Source organism: Pseudophryne corroboree, chromosome 3 (assembly GCF_028390025.1).
Source record: "Pseudophryne corroboree isolate aPseCor3 chromosome 3, aPseCor3.hap2, whole genome shotgun sequence".
NCBI classification, from domain to species: domain Eukaryota; kingdom Metazoa; phylum Chordata; class Amphibia; order Anura; family Myobatrachidae; genus Pseudophryne; species Pseudophryne corroboree.
The window spans coordinates 746,748,153-746,754,891 of record NC_086446.1 but is presented as its reverse complement, the minus strand read 5'-3'; positions in this window follow the sequence as shown (position 1 = coordinate 746,754,891).

Genomic DNA, 6,739 nt, shown 5'->3' with positions numbered 1-6,739 from the left:
GACCTCAAATGTGGCCTCTTTTTTCTGATTCTTTCCCACAAAGTTTCTAGAACATTGATTCACGGTTGCGTTTCTGGTACTCTGTCTGGTAGTCTGTCAAATTAATATCCTTGATATCAAAGAAAGCAATATGTCTTTGAATTTGGATTTGCTTTGACATGCTTTCTTCATTCTTGGTGATGATGGTTGCATTTTATTAATAAACCATAGTTTGTGGGAGGGTTTATGTATTTCTTATTCACTGGTCAATAATAAAATAGGTGACGTGTGCTTCATATAAGCAGAGGGGAGGGAGGTTGAGGTGGTTGAAAGTAGATGAGTAGCTATTCCCCAGATGGCGCTAGTCACACCCCAGAGCACAGACCACACCTCCACATCATTGGCTACACCCTTATATATGTAGTCACACCCCCACAATGCTGGTCACACCCCCTGCGGCGGCACGCAATAGGCCCTTCATAAATTCCAGCTCCAGGCCCATGAGAACCTTAATCTGGCACTGTGCTCACCTATACCACTTTCAGACATACGACCCAGGAATTTCTTTGCTCAGACCAGGGTATTTCACCTCTGAAAAATCCTGGGTTTTTACTGGAGACCCCTTTCACACTATACCTGAGACTTGCAAAATTCCCGGCTCGTCCCCTTTTAGACATAAGCCTGGTCTGCTCTGGCATTCTACAAGCCGGGGCTGCCAGGCTGCTGGCATAAACACACACGCATACATCTCATACACACACATATAACACACATACATGTCACACTCAAACACACAGATACATGTCACACTCAAGCAATCATTCACCCCTTTTGAAACCAGCTGCTTCTCCTAGCGCATACCCCTCCTGTTAAAATGGAGCGCGGCCCCATCCTGACCACACTGAGTGCAGTCCCCTCCCGGCAGCCCCACCCCCTCCAGGTAACAGAGCACAGCCTCTTCTCGGCAGCACGGAGCGCAGCCGCAGCCTGACTGCACTGAGTGCAGTCCCCTCTGGGCAGCCCCGCCCCCTCCTGGTAACAGAGCGCAGCCCCTTCTCTGTAGCACGGATTGCAGCCCCATCCTGACCACACTGAGTGCAGACTCCTCTGGGTAGCCCCCCCCCCCCCCCCGGTAAAGGAGCGCAGCCCCTTCTCTGCAGCATGTAGCGTAGCCCCATCCTGAAAGCACTGAGTGCAACCCCCTCCCGGCAGCACCGCCGCCCAAGCAGCCCTGAACAGCCTATCACAGGCTTCTATGTGCAACTCAGGAGTAAAATCTCAGGTCGCACCATTCACACTTAACCCATGTTGTTTACCCAGGACGAAAGTCCCGGTAAAAACCCTGGTAAATTGCAATGCAGCAACCCGGGAACCTGTTCCTGGGTTGGTGCCTTCAGACATACTGTACAAAAATACTGGGTTCATCATGTGCAGAAACCCAGGATTTTCAAGTATGTCTGTAAGGGGTACTAGTTACTAATCCACTACCTCACAAACGTAATGAACAATATTGGTGTGAGCAAAGTAACTATTAGCCTGACACTGTATAGTATAAGTACAGTACACATGTCAGATATATCCGTGATCTACTTACTGATGCCTGTACTAAACCCCACAGCATGATCAGAGGAGAGAGCTACTTTGCAACTGCACTATGGAACCCAGCTGCTGAGCCAGTGGGGTATATTTACTAAGGTCCCGATTTTGACCGAGATGGTGTTTTTTCTTCAAAGTGTCATCTCGGGAATTTACTAAACTCAAATCACGGCAGTGATGAGGGCATTCGTATTTTTTTGGAAGTCCAAGGAAAAAAATACGAATGAATACACCATCGGTCAAATACGCATGGAATTTGGTAGAACTCGGTCATTTACTAAAAAGTGCAATTCACAAACACTGCCGACAATAGCCAAACACTGCCGTGAAAAAATACAAATCGTGAAAAAGTGCTAAAATAAAACAGACCTGCTTTTTTTTACCGTGTTCTGAGAGGCATGCACGGATCCATGAGATCCGTGCATGTTTATCAGTGGGAAGGGGTGGGAAAGTGTTAAATGTGCACACAAAAAAATGCGTAGGGTCCCCCCTCCTAAGCAAAACCAGCCTCGGGCTCTTTGAGCCCGTCCTGGTTGAAAAAATATGGGGGGGAAATTGACCGGGGTTCCCCCATATTTAATCAACCAGCACCGGGCTCTGCGCCTGGTCCTGGTTCCAAAAATATGGGGGACAAAAAGCGTAGGGGTCCCCCGTATTTCTGAAACCAGCACCGGGCTCCACTATCCAGATACATAATGCCACAGCCGGGGGACACTTTTATATTGGTCCCTGCGGCCCTGGCATTACATATCCAACTAGTCACCCCTGGCCGGGGTACCCTGGAGGAGTGGGGACCCCTTCAATCAAGGGGTCCCCCCCCTCCAGCCACCCAAGGGCCAGGGGTGAAGCCTGAGGCTGCCCCCCCCATCCAAGGGCGGCGGATGGGGGGCTGATAGCCTTTTTGTCAAAATTTTAATATTGTTTTTAGTAGCAGTACTACAAGTCCCAGCAAGCCTCCCCCGCAAGCTGGTACTTGGAGAACCACAAGTACCAGCATGCAGTTGAAAACCGGGCCCACTGGTACCTGTAGTACTACTACTAAAAAAATACCCCAATAAAAACAGAAGACACACACCTTGAAAGTAAAAGTTTAATACATACATCCACACCTCCAAACATACATACTTACCTATGTTCACACGAGGGTCGGTCCTCTTCTCCATGTAGAATCCATGGGGTATCTGTTGGAAAAATTATACTCACATAATCCAGTGTAGTTCGGTCCTCTTCTGTTCTATTTGTAATCCACGTACTTTGCAAAATAAAAAAACGGATACACGACCACGCACTGAAAGGGGCCCCATGTTTTCACATGGGACCCCTTTCCCCGACTGCCAGGAACCCCCCCTGACTTCTGTCTAAGAGGGTTCCTTCAGCCAATCAGGGAGCGCTACGTTGTGGCACCCTCCTGATTGGCTGTGTGCTCCTGTAGTGAATGTCAGGTAGCACACGGCAGTGTTACAATGTAGCGCCTATGCGCTCCATTGTAACCAATGGTGGGAACTTTGTGGTCAGCGGTTGACCGAAAGTAACCTCACCGCTGACCACAAAGTTCCCACCATTGGTTACAATGGAGCGCATAGGCGCTACATTGTATCACTGCCGTGTGCTACCTGACATACACTACAGGAGCACACAGCCAATCAGGAGGGTGCCACAACGTGGCGCTCCCTGATTGGCTGAAGGAACCCTCTTAGACAGAAGTCAGGGGGGGTTCCTGGCAGTCGGGGAAAGGGGTCCCATGTGAAAACATGGGGCCCCTTTCAGTGCGTGGTCGTGTATCCGTTTTTTTATTTTGCAAAGTACGTGGATTACAAATAGAACAGAAGAGGACCGAACTACACTGGATTATGTGAGTATAATTTTTCCAACAGGTACCCCATGGATTCTACATGGAGAAGAGGACCGTCCCTCGTGTGAACATAGGTAAGTATGTATGTTTGGAGGTGTGGATGTATGTATTAAACTTTTACTTTCAAGGTGTGTGTCTTCTGTTTTTATTGGGGTATTTTTTTAGTAGTAGTACTACAGGTACCAGTGGGCCCGGTTTTCCACCGCATGCTGGTACTTGTGGTTCTCCAAGTACCAGCTTGCGGGGGAGGCTTGCTGGGACTTGTAGTACTGCTACTAAAAACAATATTAAAATTTTGACAAAAAGGCTATCAGCCCCCCATCCGCCGCCCTTGGATGGGGGGGACAGCCTCGGGCTTCACCTCTGGCCCTTGGGTGGCTGGAGGGGGGACCCCTTGATTGAAGGGGTCCCCACTCCTCCAGGGTACCCCAGCCAGGGGTGACTAGTTGGGTATGTAATGCCAGGGCCGCAGGGACCAATATAAAAGTGTCCCCCGGCTGTGGCATTATGTATCTGGCTAGTGGAGCCCGGTGCTGGTTTCAGAAATACGGGGGACCCCTATGCTTTTTGTACCCCGTATTTTTGGAACCAGGACCAGGCGCAGAGCCCGGTGCTGGTTGATTAAATATGGGGGAACCCCAGTCACTTTTTCCCCCATATTTTTTCAACCAGGACCGGCTCAAAGAGCCCGAGGCTGGTTTTGCTTAGGGGGGGGGACCCCACGCATTTTTTTTTTTTAATTTTAACAATGTATTATTTTTTACGAAAGGTGCACAATGAAGCCCAGCACGGATCTCACAGATCCGGCCGAGATTCATTGTGTTAAAGTCGGCAGTGTTTTACAATTCACTCACGTAAAACACTGCCAAAAAATACGAATGACATCGACATCGGTAAATACGAAAATGCAGAATACAACAGCTTAGTAAATTAGTCGTAATAAATTCAAAAAGTTGCAATTTTACACTTTCGATGTCATTCGTGATTGAACTTTAACCTCATTCGGAAAAATACGAATTTTAGTAAATATACCCCAGTGTTTCTCCTTGTGGTGTATTACATCACCACACATCAGACGGTAACTTGATAGATGAACTATATATACCTGCTTAGTAGCGAAATGTCCCTGGATATGATTTTAAAGTGTTGCCACCTATGTGTGGTTATACATGGCAGGTGAATTAAATTGACTGACATTGCAATTTGCAAATCCCTTGGTTGCTGCCATGCAGCTCTGCTTTGTGGATGTGTTACATTAGTAATTTTGCTGTCTGCTGTCAGTTGCCAACACAATTACATATTTTTACTGACAATGTCACTTTTACTAATTGGTAGTGTTGTTTTTACTGAATAACAAACATAAGACCTACTGTATCTGCATTACAGTGATAACATTTGTGGACTTTTCCTTATATAGAAAATGGTCACCAGTGACAATAGAGGTTTGCTGGCTATCTCGGGCAAAAACTTCCCTATTTATTTGTCCCCATACTCCGATCAGTTGCCCCAACATCCATTTTTCCCTTGTGCTTCTCACAATCCTCATTTCTTTTTGCCTTGCACCTTGTCCCTCCTCCCTGTTCTTATTTCTCTCTTCTCTCTACACCCCATACCTGTTTCCTCCTCTTCTTCCAAAATGTGGTGGTGTCCTGGTGGCTGCTGACCAGCAGCGATGTGAACAAATAAATGTACAGCTGTGTCTAACACCACATAACTAAATCTGAATATGGCAGGTAAGCATAAACATTTGATTGTAATAATCGGAGAGGTCTGGTGCTGACCAGACAGGGAGAGCAGGAGGAGTGGGGGCAGGCCCCCCTATTTTAAGTGCCCTGGGCCTACCAAAGGCTTAATCCAGCCCTGCTGTACTCACATGAGAGAGTAGCAGCACTGTTCTTCAAAAGATAGTTCTCTGAATGGTGTCAGGTTGATGGTAGTGGGAAATATTGCTTCAGGCAATGGTCTAGAATATTCCAGAATATGTCTGAACTGGTAACTGGGCACTTATGTGCGCTCCGCCTGTAAAGGGGGCATGACCACTCAGGGAGGGGCTTCATCTCATGACATATCCTTAATTAATTACTTTTGGCAGCGTGCCCAGCACGTACGGCGATGCTGGGTTGCCCTCAAGTTCTCCCTACACTCTCCCTCACTGTTGGTGATCTCTAAACCGTAACATTTCCCACTCGTCCAGCATCTGTCTGTATTCTCCCATGTCTCTGCCCAGCATCTTGCCGCCGCATCCCCTCTCTCTGCCCAGCATCTGGATTTCTCCTCCCCTGTCTCTGCCAAGCATCTGGTTTTCTCCTCTCTCTCGCTCTCTGCCCTGCATCTGGCTGTCTTCTGCCCTCATTGTGCCCAGCATCTGGCTGTCTCTCTGCCCAGCAATCTGGCTGTCTCCCTTTACCCTATCTATCATATCTTTACCCCATCCTTCTTCCCCCATCTGCTATCAATACCCACTTTTCCCTTGTTCTCCTAAACCACTGTTCCTCTAACTTTGCACCTTCTCCTGCCTCCCCTTTCTTATTCCTCTACTGCTCTCTTCACACCTTACATTCTTCCTTTTCTTCTTCTGAAGTTAAAGAAGCCTTGGTGACTGCCTACCAGATGCAACAGGGATGAAATGAAGGCCAACTGTGTCCTGTGCCACATACTTATCCAGTAAACTTTTGATTTTAACTTTGCTGAGGTACAGACTAGGGATCGTTTGACACATTATGGATCCAATTTATTAAGTTCAACTGGGGTCTTAGGCATTGATGGTAATGGACTCCTCATTCAAGAGACATCCACTGAAAGATGATTTATCAAAATGCAAAAAATCCGTTATCGACATAAATGAATTCACAGTGAGTGAAGCAAACCCAAGAATCTTGGACTCCATGAAGTCTTAGTCCGGCTCTGGCACTGAGGGAGGGGAGGTGGGTGACAGGTATACCAAGTTACCTCGGGACCAGATATGTTTGTATACCTCCAAGACAGTGGGTGAAATGTAACAAGCCATGGAGTGAGATAAAGTGGAGAAGTTGCCCAAAGCAACCAATCAGAAACCATCAATTCCCTCCAAGACCTTAACTGCGTGGACCCTGCATGTTCTCCCTGTGCTTGTGTTGGTTGTGTCCAGGTACTCCGGTTTCTTCCCTCAATCCAAAAACAAACTGCATGCACCACCAAACCATTTCACTTTTGATGGGACAGTTCTGCTTTTCAGACACATGTGCACACATATATTCATGGGAGAGAGGAACCGGGGCACGCCCATCAGCTCCCGTACACTGATCATGTCCCATGTGATTAAAATGGGGGAGT